The sequence below is a fragment of the Micropterus salmoides genome, unplaced genomic scaffold, assembly GCF_014851395.1.
Source record: "Micropterus salmoides isolate LMB-PRFRI ecotype aquatic unplaced genomic scaffold, ASM1485139v1 Ms_hic_scaffold_15, whole genome shotgun sequence".
NCBI lineage: Eukaryota > Metazoa > Chordata > Actinopteri > Centrarchiformes > Centrarchidae > Micropterus > Micropterus salmoides.
The window spans coordinates 2,928,586-2,941,100 of NW_024040596.1; the positions used below are offsets into that span (position 1 = coordinate 2,928,586).

General features: G+C 43.5%; 1 pseudogene; it reads right to left on the reverse strand.

Annotated features, from left to right (window-relative positions):
• Positions 1–5,717: 5,717 nt before the first annotated feature.
• LOC119903822 lies at positions 5,718–11,904 on the reverse strand (annotated as a pseudogene).
• Positions 11,905–12,515: the final 611 nt, after the last annotated feature.

Sequence of the window (12,515 nt, forward strand, 5' to 3'; positions counted from 1 at the left end):
GATCCACAGGAATATTTGAATATAGGTACATATTTTTATCAGTCCTCCGCCTGTGGAAAAGGTGGAAGAGGTGAATTAAAACCAGCTTCCTTATCGGCATCTGGTCACACTTAACTCCGAACAAGCAGTAAAAAGCACAGTTAACCATTTTTGTCTTGTATTTCAAACACAGGACTGAATTGCTGCCATGACTGAAAAGACCTTCTAGTCAATAAAAACTTCCAAACTCCAAAAATTCATCACAACCTCACTCCATTTCAGAAATTCAGGTGTGTCAGAGCATTTGTGGCACGAACAGAGAGTACAAACTGTGACAAGCCATAAGTGCTTGAAGTGAGACTGATGAATTTATAGCAATCTGCAGAGTTTGTAGATCTTTTTGCCGGTGCAGAGGTGTAAAAAAAAAAAAATAAGAAAACTATGCAACAGTAAAATGAATACCAAAATGTGTCACTACATGCAGGTGAGGTGGTGCAGGCTGGGAAATAAAAAATAATAAATAAATAAAAGTGTCTGCTTTGCCAACTTTATCACTCTGATAAAGGTTAAATCATCATGGGACGTCTCTGTCCACATTCTGAGTGTTTCAAAGGCCGTTAACGTGTTCACCATGTGAAGGCCAAGGTGTCGCGCTGTTGCACAAGTACAAACATTTGGTCTCTTTAACAAAATACGTTATTATCTTTCTAAATAGAAGAATCGCTTTAATTTCCATATGTGCTACATTCATAAAAAAATACACACCCAGTCATGATAATCCCATAGGGAAATGTTAAGTAAAGGACAGGGATATAAGGCAACATGGACACAAATACTTTTACACGCTTTATAAACCAGCTGGGCGTCTTGGACAGCAGCAGATTATCAAAACAGATTAGTAAGAAACTATCCATCAGGACAACTGTGGTAGTGTCAGAAAATATGACTATGACATTTCAAAAGGTCTTCACAGCTTGATCTTCCCAGCCAATGGACTGCTGGGGTAAAGTGCTGAGAAGGGTCCAGACTGGGAAGACGTTTCTGTAGGAGGTGTAGCTGATGGCACAGCTCTTGTTGAACACACCTGCAATATTCTCCTGAGGAGGGGAAGCACAGGACATCACATGTCAAAGCTCACACTATACGTTTTACTGCTACCGGACTTACTTGTTTTTGTTGTAATACTGGCAGTGTAAAATAAGCCTAATGAGGGTATAAGACATGTTATTAATAAAATGACAAACAAATGGATCTGAGTGTCCAAGTCAACAAGTGGAAGTTCCTTTTGTAGTCATGTGTATAAACTGTACAGACACATAAAACAGCACAGCATGCATGCAAGCAAAGGCAACAGCAACTAAAGACATAAATTCATGACTCACCGCTAAAACCAACAGGAGCTTCATTCTAACCTAGACCACCTATGCAATTTTGCAACAGCAGTTCTCTGCTAGTCTGGGATCCTGGACACATGCTCCTGAAAGGCCGGAGAGGAGGGACCACCAACATACTGTCAGCGAACCAGCATGAGGAAAAAGGCCAGTATTTCACGTTTATATCTTATTTCTATTCCATGGTCAGATTAAATAGGATGATTTGAAAACCTGTGGAGATGAGTTAGTGTTTTTGTCCTGTGTCAAGCACAGACATGTCCGAACTCTGTTCAACCTGTGTCGTATTGATATCTGTGATTTTTGTCTCTGTGTATTTAGTACTGGTCCAATGCAGATACAGCCTGGATGTGTTCATACGGTTCTTTGACAGCCCTTCGTCTCAGTGTGGTGGGCTTCATACACATTCATCGCCACTGTAGGGAAACAGAACAGAGTCACAAGGTTAGGGGAGAGAAACATGTTGGTGAGTTCTAATGAAATGAACACTTATTTTTATCATTGCATAAAAACATCATATAGCCAAAGATACGCTTAATGTTTTACTTTGCTAACCTGAAATGTGCTAAATGTTTATTCACCTTTAAAAGGTCAAAGGAGTTGAATCACAATTACTTACAAGACGTTTTACATAAACGATTAAGCATGAATATCTATTATAAATACAATAGTTATAATATAGTATAGTAACTATTATAACAATAATTAATAACTGTTTCAAAAGTAATAACTAGGGGTGTGACAATACGTAGCTCAAAAGATGAGACACCATGTTGGGTTCAAGATTTTAACACTATTTTTTAAGAAATATACAAACACAAACCCGGAATAATGCACATGTAAATATCTGCCATGTTGTTCTCTCTCTGAAAATAGTTGTAGTTTCTTTCTCTATTCTTTTGTTATTCTTACATAACTTGCATCTGTTTGTTCCATATTTATTTATTCATGTCTACTGAATGTTTGTAAGGTAGTGCAAACAGGGAAATCTGGGAATACTAATATTCACAACATGCATGAGGCGAAATGTTCTGAAATGTAAACTACAGCTGTCATCACAGGACTATACTGTTGGATTGAGGTCTGCAGACTATGTAATGGGCTCTATTGTTACTAGATGACAATTCTACAATGACAGAATTAGCAGTGCCACTGCCACAAGGAAATCATTTTCCACTTTTAAAGTGCGACTAAATCCTCCTCCATCACCCACAAACTTGTCTGCTGATACCTTTGCTGCCTTCTTCACAGGCAAAGTGACGGCTAGAACTAGCCGATTCTCTAAACCACTCAAAAATCAACCAACTATTCTATTCCCGCCCTGGTCAGCTGTGTGAACACGGCACAGGAAAACCTAGTAGCAGTCCTACTACATCTTTTCCTCTGCCCTCCCAGGTCAGTGGTTCTTCACTCTCCTCGTTTACTCCTCTCAGAGAGAGCGAAGTATCAGAACTCCTGATTCCAACGAATCTCCTCCAAGCCATATCTCCTACCGTGGTCCCGGCAATCAGTCACGTGATAAATACTTCTCTGGCTTCAGGAACATTTATGTGTTATGCATTATTTGTTGCTGCTCTTACTAGTATGTAGTGTCAGTTGTAGATCTCGTGCTGAATTTGATGCTCCGTTGATGCTTGTAGTTGTTCCTCAAATGTAAGTCGCTTTGGATAAAAGCGTCTGCAAAATGAGTAAATGTAAATGAACTCCCCTTACAGTAGAAGTACATTAGTGATATGGCACGCATAGATCAAAAGACAAAAAAAAAAGTGTGTGCGCTGGACTTACAGACCCCAGCCTCCATCTGGCAGCTGGTCGGAGTGCAGGTACCTCACCACCACCACCACCACCTCTCGGCCAGAGGGATCTTAGCCCCATGGCATGTGATCAGGAGACCTGAAGCACAGAAACGGACCCCCATGCAGTCAGACACAGACGCACATGTGTCAAATGGTCTTCTGTCTGTTTAGAGTCAATCAATTTTAGCAAACACATGTAAATGATGGTTGGTGATGGCTGATACGCTGTTGAGCTTTTATTAAAAAGTATGCACAAACTGAAAACAGAAATCCAACACAACTTTGCACACTGATCTCCACACGGTGACTAGAGGTGATTTCTTTTGCAAAATGTGTTCTACCTTTTTTCAGAAGTCCCGTCACCTGATTAGAGCAGTGTGCATTTCTGTCTGATAGGGTCTTTAAACTGTTTCACATTACAGGTGTCAGATATATAAAAAAGACACGGCGGGGGAAGATTTGGCTTTACCTGGGAGCAAGAAGAGGGGCCCGCCGTAGTCCCCTGGAGGTGGCTGTAGAAATGCCTTTCAGAGCTGCATCTACAGCCATGTGGGCAGCTGGAGAGCCAGGCACAAACTTTATCAGTGATTAGATATGACCACCAGACAAATGGTAGATTACCAAAAATATCTATTCTATCAATAAGTGTATGTAAGAATAAATATCTACATTTAAAATCTTTCACTATTCACTTAATACTTACCATACACTCCATTGTTTAGTGTATCTGTTTTATACTGTTGTTCAAACTGTCAAGAGATAATTATACAGTCGTCTCAAATGAACCCAGAGCGTGAATAAGCAGAAATCACAAGCCATTTGAAGCAAAGCCTACCGTGTCCAAGCCTAGAGAGTGGGCTTCCAGCATGGTCTGCTCCCTGTCGGGGGTGTCCTGATCTTCCACATAGCGCCAGGTCTGCCTGCCCTCGACATTCGTCAGCCTCCAGCGGCTCATGTCTGTGGCTGGCTCTGTCCTGTGCGGCCCGCCTCGCCTCCGCAGGTGCCTGTTAGGCCATCTGATTATTCGATATCCTATTGGATTCTTGAACGTATCATATATTTCGGAGTATACGTAGGCCACCATAAAGTCTCACAACAGTGAAAGCAATAATTCTGTTGTTGATAGAGGTCTTTGTTTGATTTGTTTATGTTCAAAACCGTCAAATCATCCTGTCTGACAGTGTAAGTGATGGAAATATAAAGACAGCCTTTCCTCCGTGTCCAAATATGTTTGAACCAAAGTATAAATGTATAAAAACTCAGTCAGGAGTCGCCCCCCAACACTAACCCCCACCATCATCCTCTACAGCACTGTCTGCTGTGGAAGCCTTCATGTGTCTGAGACCTAAAGAAGGGCGTTCAACATCAAATGGCCACAATAAAAGGCCACTCCAAAATGTGCAGTTCCATCACACAGCACAACCCACAGATGGCACAAGTTTTGAGGAGTGTGCAGTTGGCATGCTGACTGCAGGAATGTCCACCAGAGCTGTTGCCCGTGAATTGAATGTTCATTTCTCTACCATAAGCCGTCTCCAAAGGCATTTCAGAGAATTTGGCAGTACATCCACAACCACAGACCACATGTAACCACACCAGCCCAGCACCTCCACATCCAGCATCTTCACCTCCAAGATCGTCTGAGACCAACCACCCGGACAGCTGCTGCAACAATCGGTTTGCATAACCAAAGAATTTCTGCACAAACTGTCAGGAACCGTCTCAGGGAAGCTCATCTGCATGCTCGTCATCCTCATCGGGTGCTCAACCTGACTGCAACTTTGCATTGAAGAGGAGTGGACCAACACTCCACAGGCCGCAATCAACAACCTGATCTGGAACTCTGTGAGGAGGAGATGTGTTGCACTGCGTGAGGCAAACGGTGGTCACACCAGATACTGACTGGATTCCAGACCCCCCAATACAGTGAAACTGCACATTTTGGAGTGGCCTTTTATTGTGGCCAGCCTAAGGCACACCTGTCACACCTATCAAGATGCTGTCTGATCAGCATCACCACCTGTGAGGTGGATGGATTATCTCGGCAAAGGAGAAGTGCTCACTGACACAGATTTTGACAGATTTGTGAACAATATTTGAGAGAAAAAGGCCTTTTGTGTACATAGAAAAAGTCTTAGATCTTTGTTCAACTCATGATGAATGGGGGCAAAAACAAAAGTGTTGCGTTTATAATTTTGTTCAGTGTATAAAGGCAACCTGTTACATTAATCACTTGATATTTAGGCCAGCAATATATGGAGTCTGTACTATTGTATTCTTGTTTACAATATCCAGAACCATTCTGCCTTGTTATATGTTGTTGTTCATTGTTGTATGGTTACTAGACAGAGTTTTTTATTCACTTGTACATAATAGCTAAATGTTTGTTTACCTTAGGTTTTTTAGCTGTATTTCTAAATAAACAGAGTGAGAACAAATAAAGTCAAGTTTAAATTCTTTGTACTGTAGCCTGTCCACAATAAGGCAGTTTCTGCTTCAGGTCTACATGACAGTGACCTATGTTTCAATAAAGGCATTTTGTTACAGGCTGTCCATTTCAAAGCTTTATTATCAGCTGGATGTTCAGTCGCCTCTCTTGACCCAGCTTTATTTTAAAGCACATTTGGACAGGTCTACATATTTCCCACCTGACATAATGTCCTTAAACTCACCATAAATCATTGGTTTCTCATCCTCAGAAAGAGGCTTAAGTAGCATAAATCACTGCATTCATAAACCATAAGAGAAACCAGTTCTGACAGGGATTAACATCACATCTGGCACAACTGTTTAAATGTTACAGTTTAGTTATGTTAACCTTACAAATGAGAGACATGAGCAGAGACTCGGCTGTCCATTCACCAACCGTTTGGGCGGAGAAGTGGGCGGGTCTCTAATCAGATCGCTCCTACGACAAACACAACACATGTGCTCACACATCGATTACGACGAGCCGATCAGTCTCTTACTACTGAATGAAAACTGGGTAGGTTTACTTTAAAAATACTTTTATTCAATATTTAGCTGTCAGACGATTCAACACTAAATAAAAACACAGTCAGACACTATTAGCTGTAACAAATATTTTCAAGGTTTAAATGCAAAATAAATGGTACAAAATTAAACCAAGAGTAAGAATCTTGATTTTCTTTTCCTATTGTACAAACCCAGACTTTAATATAAAAAAACTAAACAAGACACACACTGTTACAATCAATCAATCCGACCTCAACAGACTAAAAGATGAGAAATTCACAACAGAGTGAACTCAGTATGAGCTCAGCAAATAAATGACAGGAGTCTCTCGCTGCAGGCAGAACGCCTGTTTGTCCTTAGTGCACAGCTGCAGAGTCATTTGTTAAAAGAAGTTCATCAGTCGTCAACAATGCTCAGCAGACCGCTCAGCTTCAGCCTGCAGGCCAATTCTTCCTCTTGGCTCGCCAAAATCTGTCGCTCCAGCTCCTTCAGCCGCCACTCCACAGATACAGGCGTCGTTTTAGGCCAGTCTGCTTTGTCCGACAGATCATCAGGCTCCGGCTCCTGGAGGGTCCAAACCATGAAAATGCATGACTACTGCGATTCTTGACTGCAACATTTGCAGAAGATCTTGTAGATAAATCACAGCACTGTCTGCTCTTCTATAACTGCAACAAAAGTATTAACTATTGTGTAGCTTGGAGATTAGGTAACTGCAACTACCTCATCTTTAATGAAGAATATGCAGCGCAAATTAGCTTCAAGGGTTAAACTCAGTAGGTTTGACTGGACCTGCCTCCTTCACTATTTCTGTTACCCAGACTGACTGTTTGTAAAAAGACCTAACTTGTCCCAGGAGCTCTGAATGTGAGGGGAGGGGACACGTCATACCTGTGTGAGAGGGGCATCTCGAGTCTTGGCTGTGGGCGCGTGGATTATGGTTGTGGGCATGGACAACAGAGTGGACGATGGAATGAAAAGCGGTGTGGACAAGTGGTCCAAGGGGTCGCCGTCCAGCCAACGCTGAAGCTGCTCCATGCTCCTGTAGACAGTAGTGCGCGTTAGACATGACACACACACACGGTGGATTTAATAATACATCATTAAAGGAGTTTGCCAGTGAACAGTGCAACTATCTATTTTTGATAAGGTTATTACTTTTTTATTTAGGGATGCACCGAAATGAAAATTCTTGTCCGAAGCCAAAACTGAATTTTATGAAAAAATTTGCTGAATACAAACAAGTACATTCACATTTTTGCCTTTTTCCCCCTTGCATAAATTAAACAGTCAAAATGAGCTTTTCCCTCAGTGTTTCCCACAGGATGTGGAGAGACTATGGTGGGGGGCCCGGGGCCCGACAGGGTCCAGTAAAGTAAATTACATGAGTCCACTTACTTCTAATGGACACGTAATGTTTTTATACTTTCTGTGAATATAATCCAATTAATCTTATTTCCATCCTGTACAGACGCCTTATTTTGAAAACCGGACGTTGTCACATGTGTTTCCTCCTCGCGCTAAATTCATCCAGTCCGACCCGGTTTGATAAATGCTGTTTTATGTGGTTCTGGTCTTCACAGCCTCTCTTCATACTAAAGAGACAACCTGACAGGATAAAGTCTCTAACCTGCCTGTCAGCTCGCTCTGGGCCGCTTCACTTACCGTAAAGGCTTGAATACGTGTGCACTCCAAATGTAGGTGCGGCTTGCTTAACCTCCTTCTCACAGACGAGTGACAGAAAACAGAAGCGGTTCTTTTCTAAGAAGTCAGCCACAGATGGAGCTGATGTGCTGAGTCAGTTCAGCAGAAAACAGCTCAGACACTTTAAAATACTTCCACACTGCTGAAATGGCAACAACCTTTTTTTTCAGCCGATTAATTTCGGTGGCCGAACATTTGCATCCCTATATTTATTAATCTACACCTCCTCTGTTAAAAATGTGCAGTCTACAAACTTATAGATGCAATGGAAGTTTTTCAAACCGGGGCATAGCTGTACCTTTTGCTTTCGGCCTTCTCCTCCTCTAAGCTCTGGAGGACTCTGTGGGCCAGCAGCTCTTGTGCTGTGGGAGTGTGTGTGATGTCTATCGGGGCTGTCGGGGCCTCCAGGGGCCCCATCACACTGTGGAATAACCTCTGCCTGAAGGACAAACCGGTGGGCGTGGCACAAGCGCTGCACTCGCCCTGAGAATGGAGGAGAGGGAGACAGGGACAGATCAGGATGAGCACTGTAACTGTGTACCTCGCCATTAAGAGAGGTGACGTTAGCAACCACAGGAAGTAGTAGCAGGAACTCTAAACTCTCTTTGGATCGTCCTACCCTTCCTTCTCTTCCTGTTTCTCCCTGTGGGTTTGTCTGATGGCCTGGGTCCATTCCTCAGGTGGCTGGAAACCCTTCAGTGACTCTGTGGGGAAGTACACCAGGATCTCCCCATCCTCTGTCACAGCATCTTCAACAACACCACAAACAAATCATTTCATTTTTTAATACAAGTCATCCATCAGTAGGTTCACATGGAAAATGCATCACTGTAAAACAACCATCCCCAAAAGTATCGTCACCTTCGCAGACAGGTGCAGGGATCTGCCAGTCTTTCAGCTTGTGGTCTATGCAAATCACCAGAATGTCGTCCCAAGGAATCTGACTGAATGCTGGCCACGTTTCCTCGTCTCCGTCGCCCCAGTCGCTCATGGTTACCCTGGATCCGGGGGTTTGGGTACGGTGACCCTTCAGCCTGACCCGTTCCAGAAGGTTTTCCAGGCGTGACATTAGAAGAGGCTGACTGCGGCGAGAGACTGGGATCCGAGCAGCGTAGCGAAAGATGGAGGAGCAGAGCTCAGACCACGAGTCTAGAGAGGGGGAGATAATAAAGGAAGTGAGGAGGGAGAAGGAAGCAAAATACAACGACTATTGGTTTCTTGTTCACATCTCAGTCACTGACCTGTGGACGATGGCTGCTCCCACTGCGGCAGCTGTAGGCTGAGGATGGCTGCGCGCAGCCAGGCCAGCTGCTGGGTGGAGTTCCAGCCCGGATGAGGGACAAACTCACGCATATCAGGCTGGCAGAACTCCCCCGGCGGCCACGAGAGTCTGCTGAGCTCCTGGGACGACACTTTGTCAGCAATGTGAGCCAGGACGGCGTTGTACAGCCGGATGACAGGCGCGGGCTCCTGGGAGGGGCGACGTGCAGCGGCCCTGTCCTGGCGGTGGGCGTAAACTCTGGGACTGAACTCACAACTCAAGCTGGCCTCCACGAGCTGCACCAGGGTCTGGCAGGAGAGGGAAGGGTGGTGGAGCACGGGCCAGCAGCCAACGCATAGCCTGGCTCAGCTGGAGACACAGCAGGACGAGCGGGACAGAAGGTGGAGAAGGTTAACGGGCTATAAAGACTTTGAAGAAATGTTTCAGAACTATCAAACGATCCATTATCAGTGATTCTGAACCTTTCTGGCTCACGACGCCTCACAATGAAGGAGGCTGTATTTGAGACATACCTTCATCTCACTACTTCACAGATACAATAATTCCTAATTTACACAAATGTGTTATTTTGATGACAGTGACAGCTGTCATGTTCAGTATTCATGATACTGTGCTTACTCTGACTAGCGGACAGGGGAAAGTTGTATACTATGCAGTTGACAGTAGAGGTGGGAGAAAAAAATTGATTCCTAAATGCATCGCGATGCAGACGAGGAAAAACCAGAATCGATTAACAAATGTAAAACAAAAAAAGATATTTAAATTAAAAATATTAGCAGTAAGTGTCTGTCTGGTAGTAAAGGTGCAGTGTAGGTCACAGTGCGTCCGTAAGTCTGTAGTTTCCCCAACAGCTGGAAAAGTGAAGGCTGTTAGCGCGAGCTAACGTCTCCCCTGTACAGCACGTTTTTTACCTGTTATGCAACGTTAGTTAAATTAGTAACGTAGTTATGTTAATTGGCTCAGCTGTAGGTCTTATCTACTTGTCAGGTACAAGCTTAGACTAAACTGGTGTCCAGCACACACTGTACATCCTGATAATTATATTTGGTTGTTAAAGAAATGAGGTACCGTGGAGCTGAGAGGTTAATGAAATAAATCAGAGATGCAAACTAGTCCCTTTTTTGATTTTGATGCTTAGTCAGGGTTTTTCAGGCAGAGAGATATTTTTGACGCCTCCCCAAAGAGGTTTTAGCGAGCGCCAAAGGGCTCAAATGTGTTTTAATAACCATGTATCAAACAACTGTTGAGCAGCAAGCAAAATACATAGATTTTGCTCGCAAGCTAACTGATTGCCTTTCCTGTACGCGTACGGATCATGCTTACTGTTGCGCAAAGTCTCCACCCAAAGGTCCATTCTGAGCCAGGAAAAACCCTGTTAGTATTATCTACAGATCCTGTATCAAAATAAAAAAAGATGCATCAAGATACATCGAGAATCGTTTTATAATTGAATCTCAGCCCAGAGATTCCCACCCCTAGTTGGCAGCTTGCTGTGGGAGTGGGTTCAATGACAAATGAAATCAAACATTTCCTCAGACCTTTGGAGTGAGTTATGACGGTGTTGAGCTGCACTATGTAAACTGATGTTAAGATTACACGACATGTTTGAGAATTGTTGCGTTTCCTTGCAAAGAATTTTACTTTATTAATGTAAAGTCAGCTCACTGTTTTGATTTTACTATTTAAGTCCAGTCTCGCTACTCTCATCTGCATTTTTAGCAGAGCAGCAGCAGCTGTTTGCAGCAAAAAAGCTCTAAGAACCTTCTGTGTGCTACCTAACCAGCACCAAATAGCAGATAGACAACAAAGTTAGCAACTAGCTGGTGAATATAGGGGAGTATTTAGCAGCTGAAGAGACAGATCTTTCTCAGGGGATTTGCTAGAGACAAAAAACTGAACTCAAGTGTGAATACTGGGCTTTCTTTTGCCTTACATACAGTGGCTTTTAGAGCTTTTTTGTAGCTGCCTGCTGGGGCTGAAAATGACACTAAGAGCGGTGAGACTGACACAACAAAACATCAAAGTTGTGGGCCAGACGGCTAAATTAAAAGAAAAGAAATTCCCCAGCACAACAACAATCAGGTAGGTGCTGGTAGACAGCAGGATGAGATGCAATGGGCAAAACGTGGAGTGCAGATTCTCTGTGGGTTCATCATGATTATAAAATGATCGAATACAGTCGCTTTAGCCTAAACACGACATCATATCCCAACACAGTCCTGCTTGTGAAAGTGAATAACTTTAAAGACTGTGGCGTTAGTGTCTGTGCATGTGTGGTACCTGTTTGGATCCCTTTAGGTCACTTGTGGTTTCTGGTATGAAGAAGAACGTGTACTCCGATATCAGGCCTTCCTTCACCAGTGTGTGCAGCATCAGTGCTGAGGGACAAGGCACCGTGATGAATAAATACTGCAACTTCCATGTTGCGTTTATCCTCGTGACCATAACTGTATTCTTCAGGAAGCTATTTCAGTCATTATTACTGTTATTAATTACCTTCTTCAAGTTTCTGTGCGTCACCGTCGGGCCCCGGCACCAGAACGACCAGAGGCAGCGGGCAGTGCCAGGTGCTGGCTTGCTGCAGCTGTTTGAGCTGCAGCAGGGCTGACAGCAGGGGCACATCCGGCTCCTCGTGCCCGGGCTCGAGGATGGGCATGGCGGGGAGCAACGTGATCAGAGCTCCTGTTCCGTGGAGCTCACAGCACTCCTCCATTTTGGACATGCTGTCTTCGGTCAGAGGACCTCGGGACGCCTGGGAGAAACCACCGAGAAGTCAAAAAACACAGCGCCAAATATTTCCATTATTACCAACCTGGGTTATTATACAGTGGAGCACTACAGTGTTTGGAAGCTTTGCTAATTAATACCAGAAACAATAACTGAGATTTCTGTCTCCTCAATTAGCATTTAATGACATCCAAACACGACTTTCCACAGTGTACAGTGAGTTGCTGTGGAAATCTACTAACTGTAATGAAATATTAACGATAAATGTAAATGTTCATTAAATATATGCATCAAATCATTTATCACCATTGATGACCATTGACCCCACAAAGAATATTTTAGCGTTTATAAGCAGTTTTTGGGGGTGCATGCAATTCTCCGCAGGCAGGCGAAACTCGGCACAACACCTGGTTGGTGTCTGCTATGCAGAGCAGGTTGGAACCGTACCTACCTGAGAGTCTGAACCGAGCAGGTCCAGAGCAGAATACGGGAATATATTAGACGGGCGTCCAAGGAGTTTTCACTTTTACCTTTTTTTGGAGCCTACTACATGTTGTTCCTCAACCGGCCTAATATAATGATTTAAATGTGTTCATTATGTTGTTGTTACTTTTGTTGTAGACTACAGTTTAGGCAACTGATTCATTATAAAGGGGACAT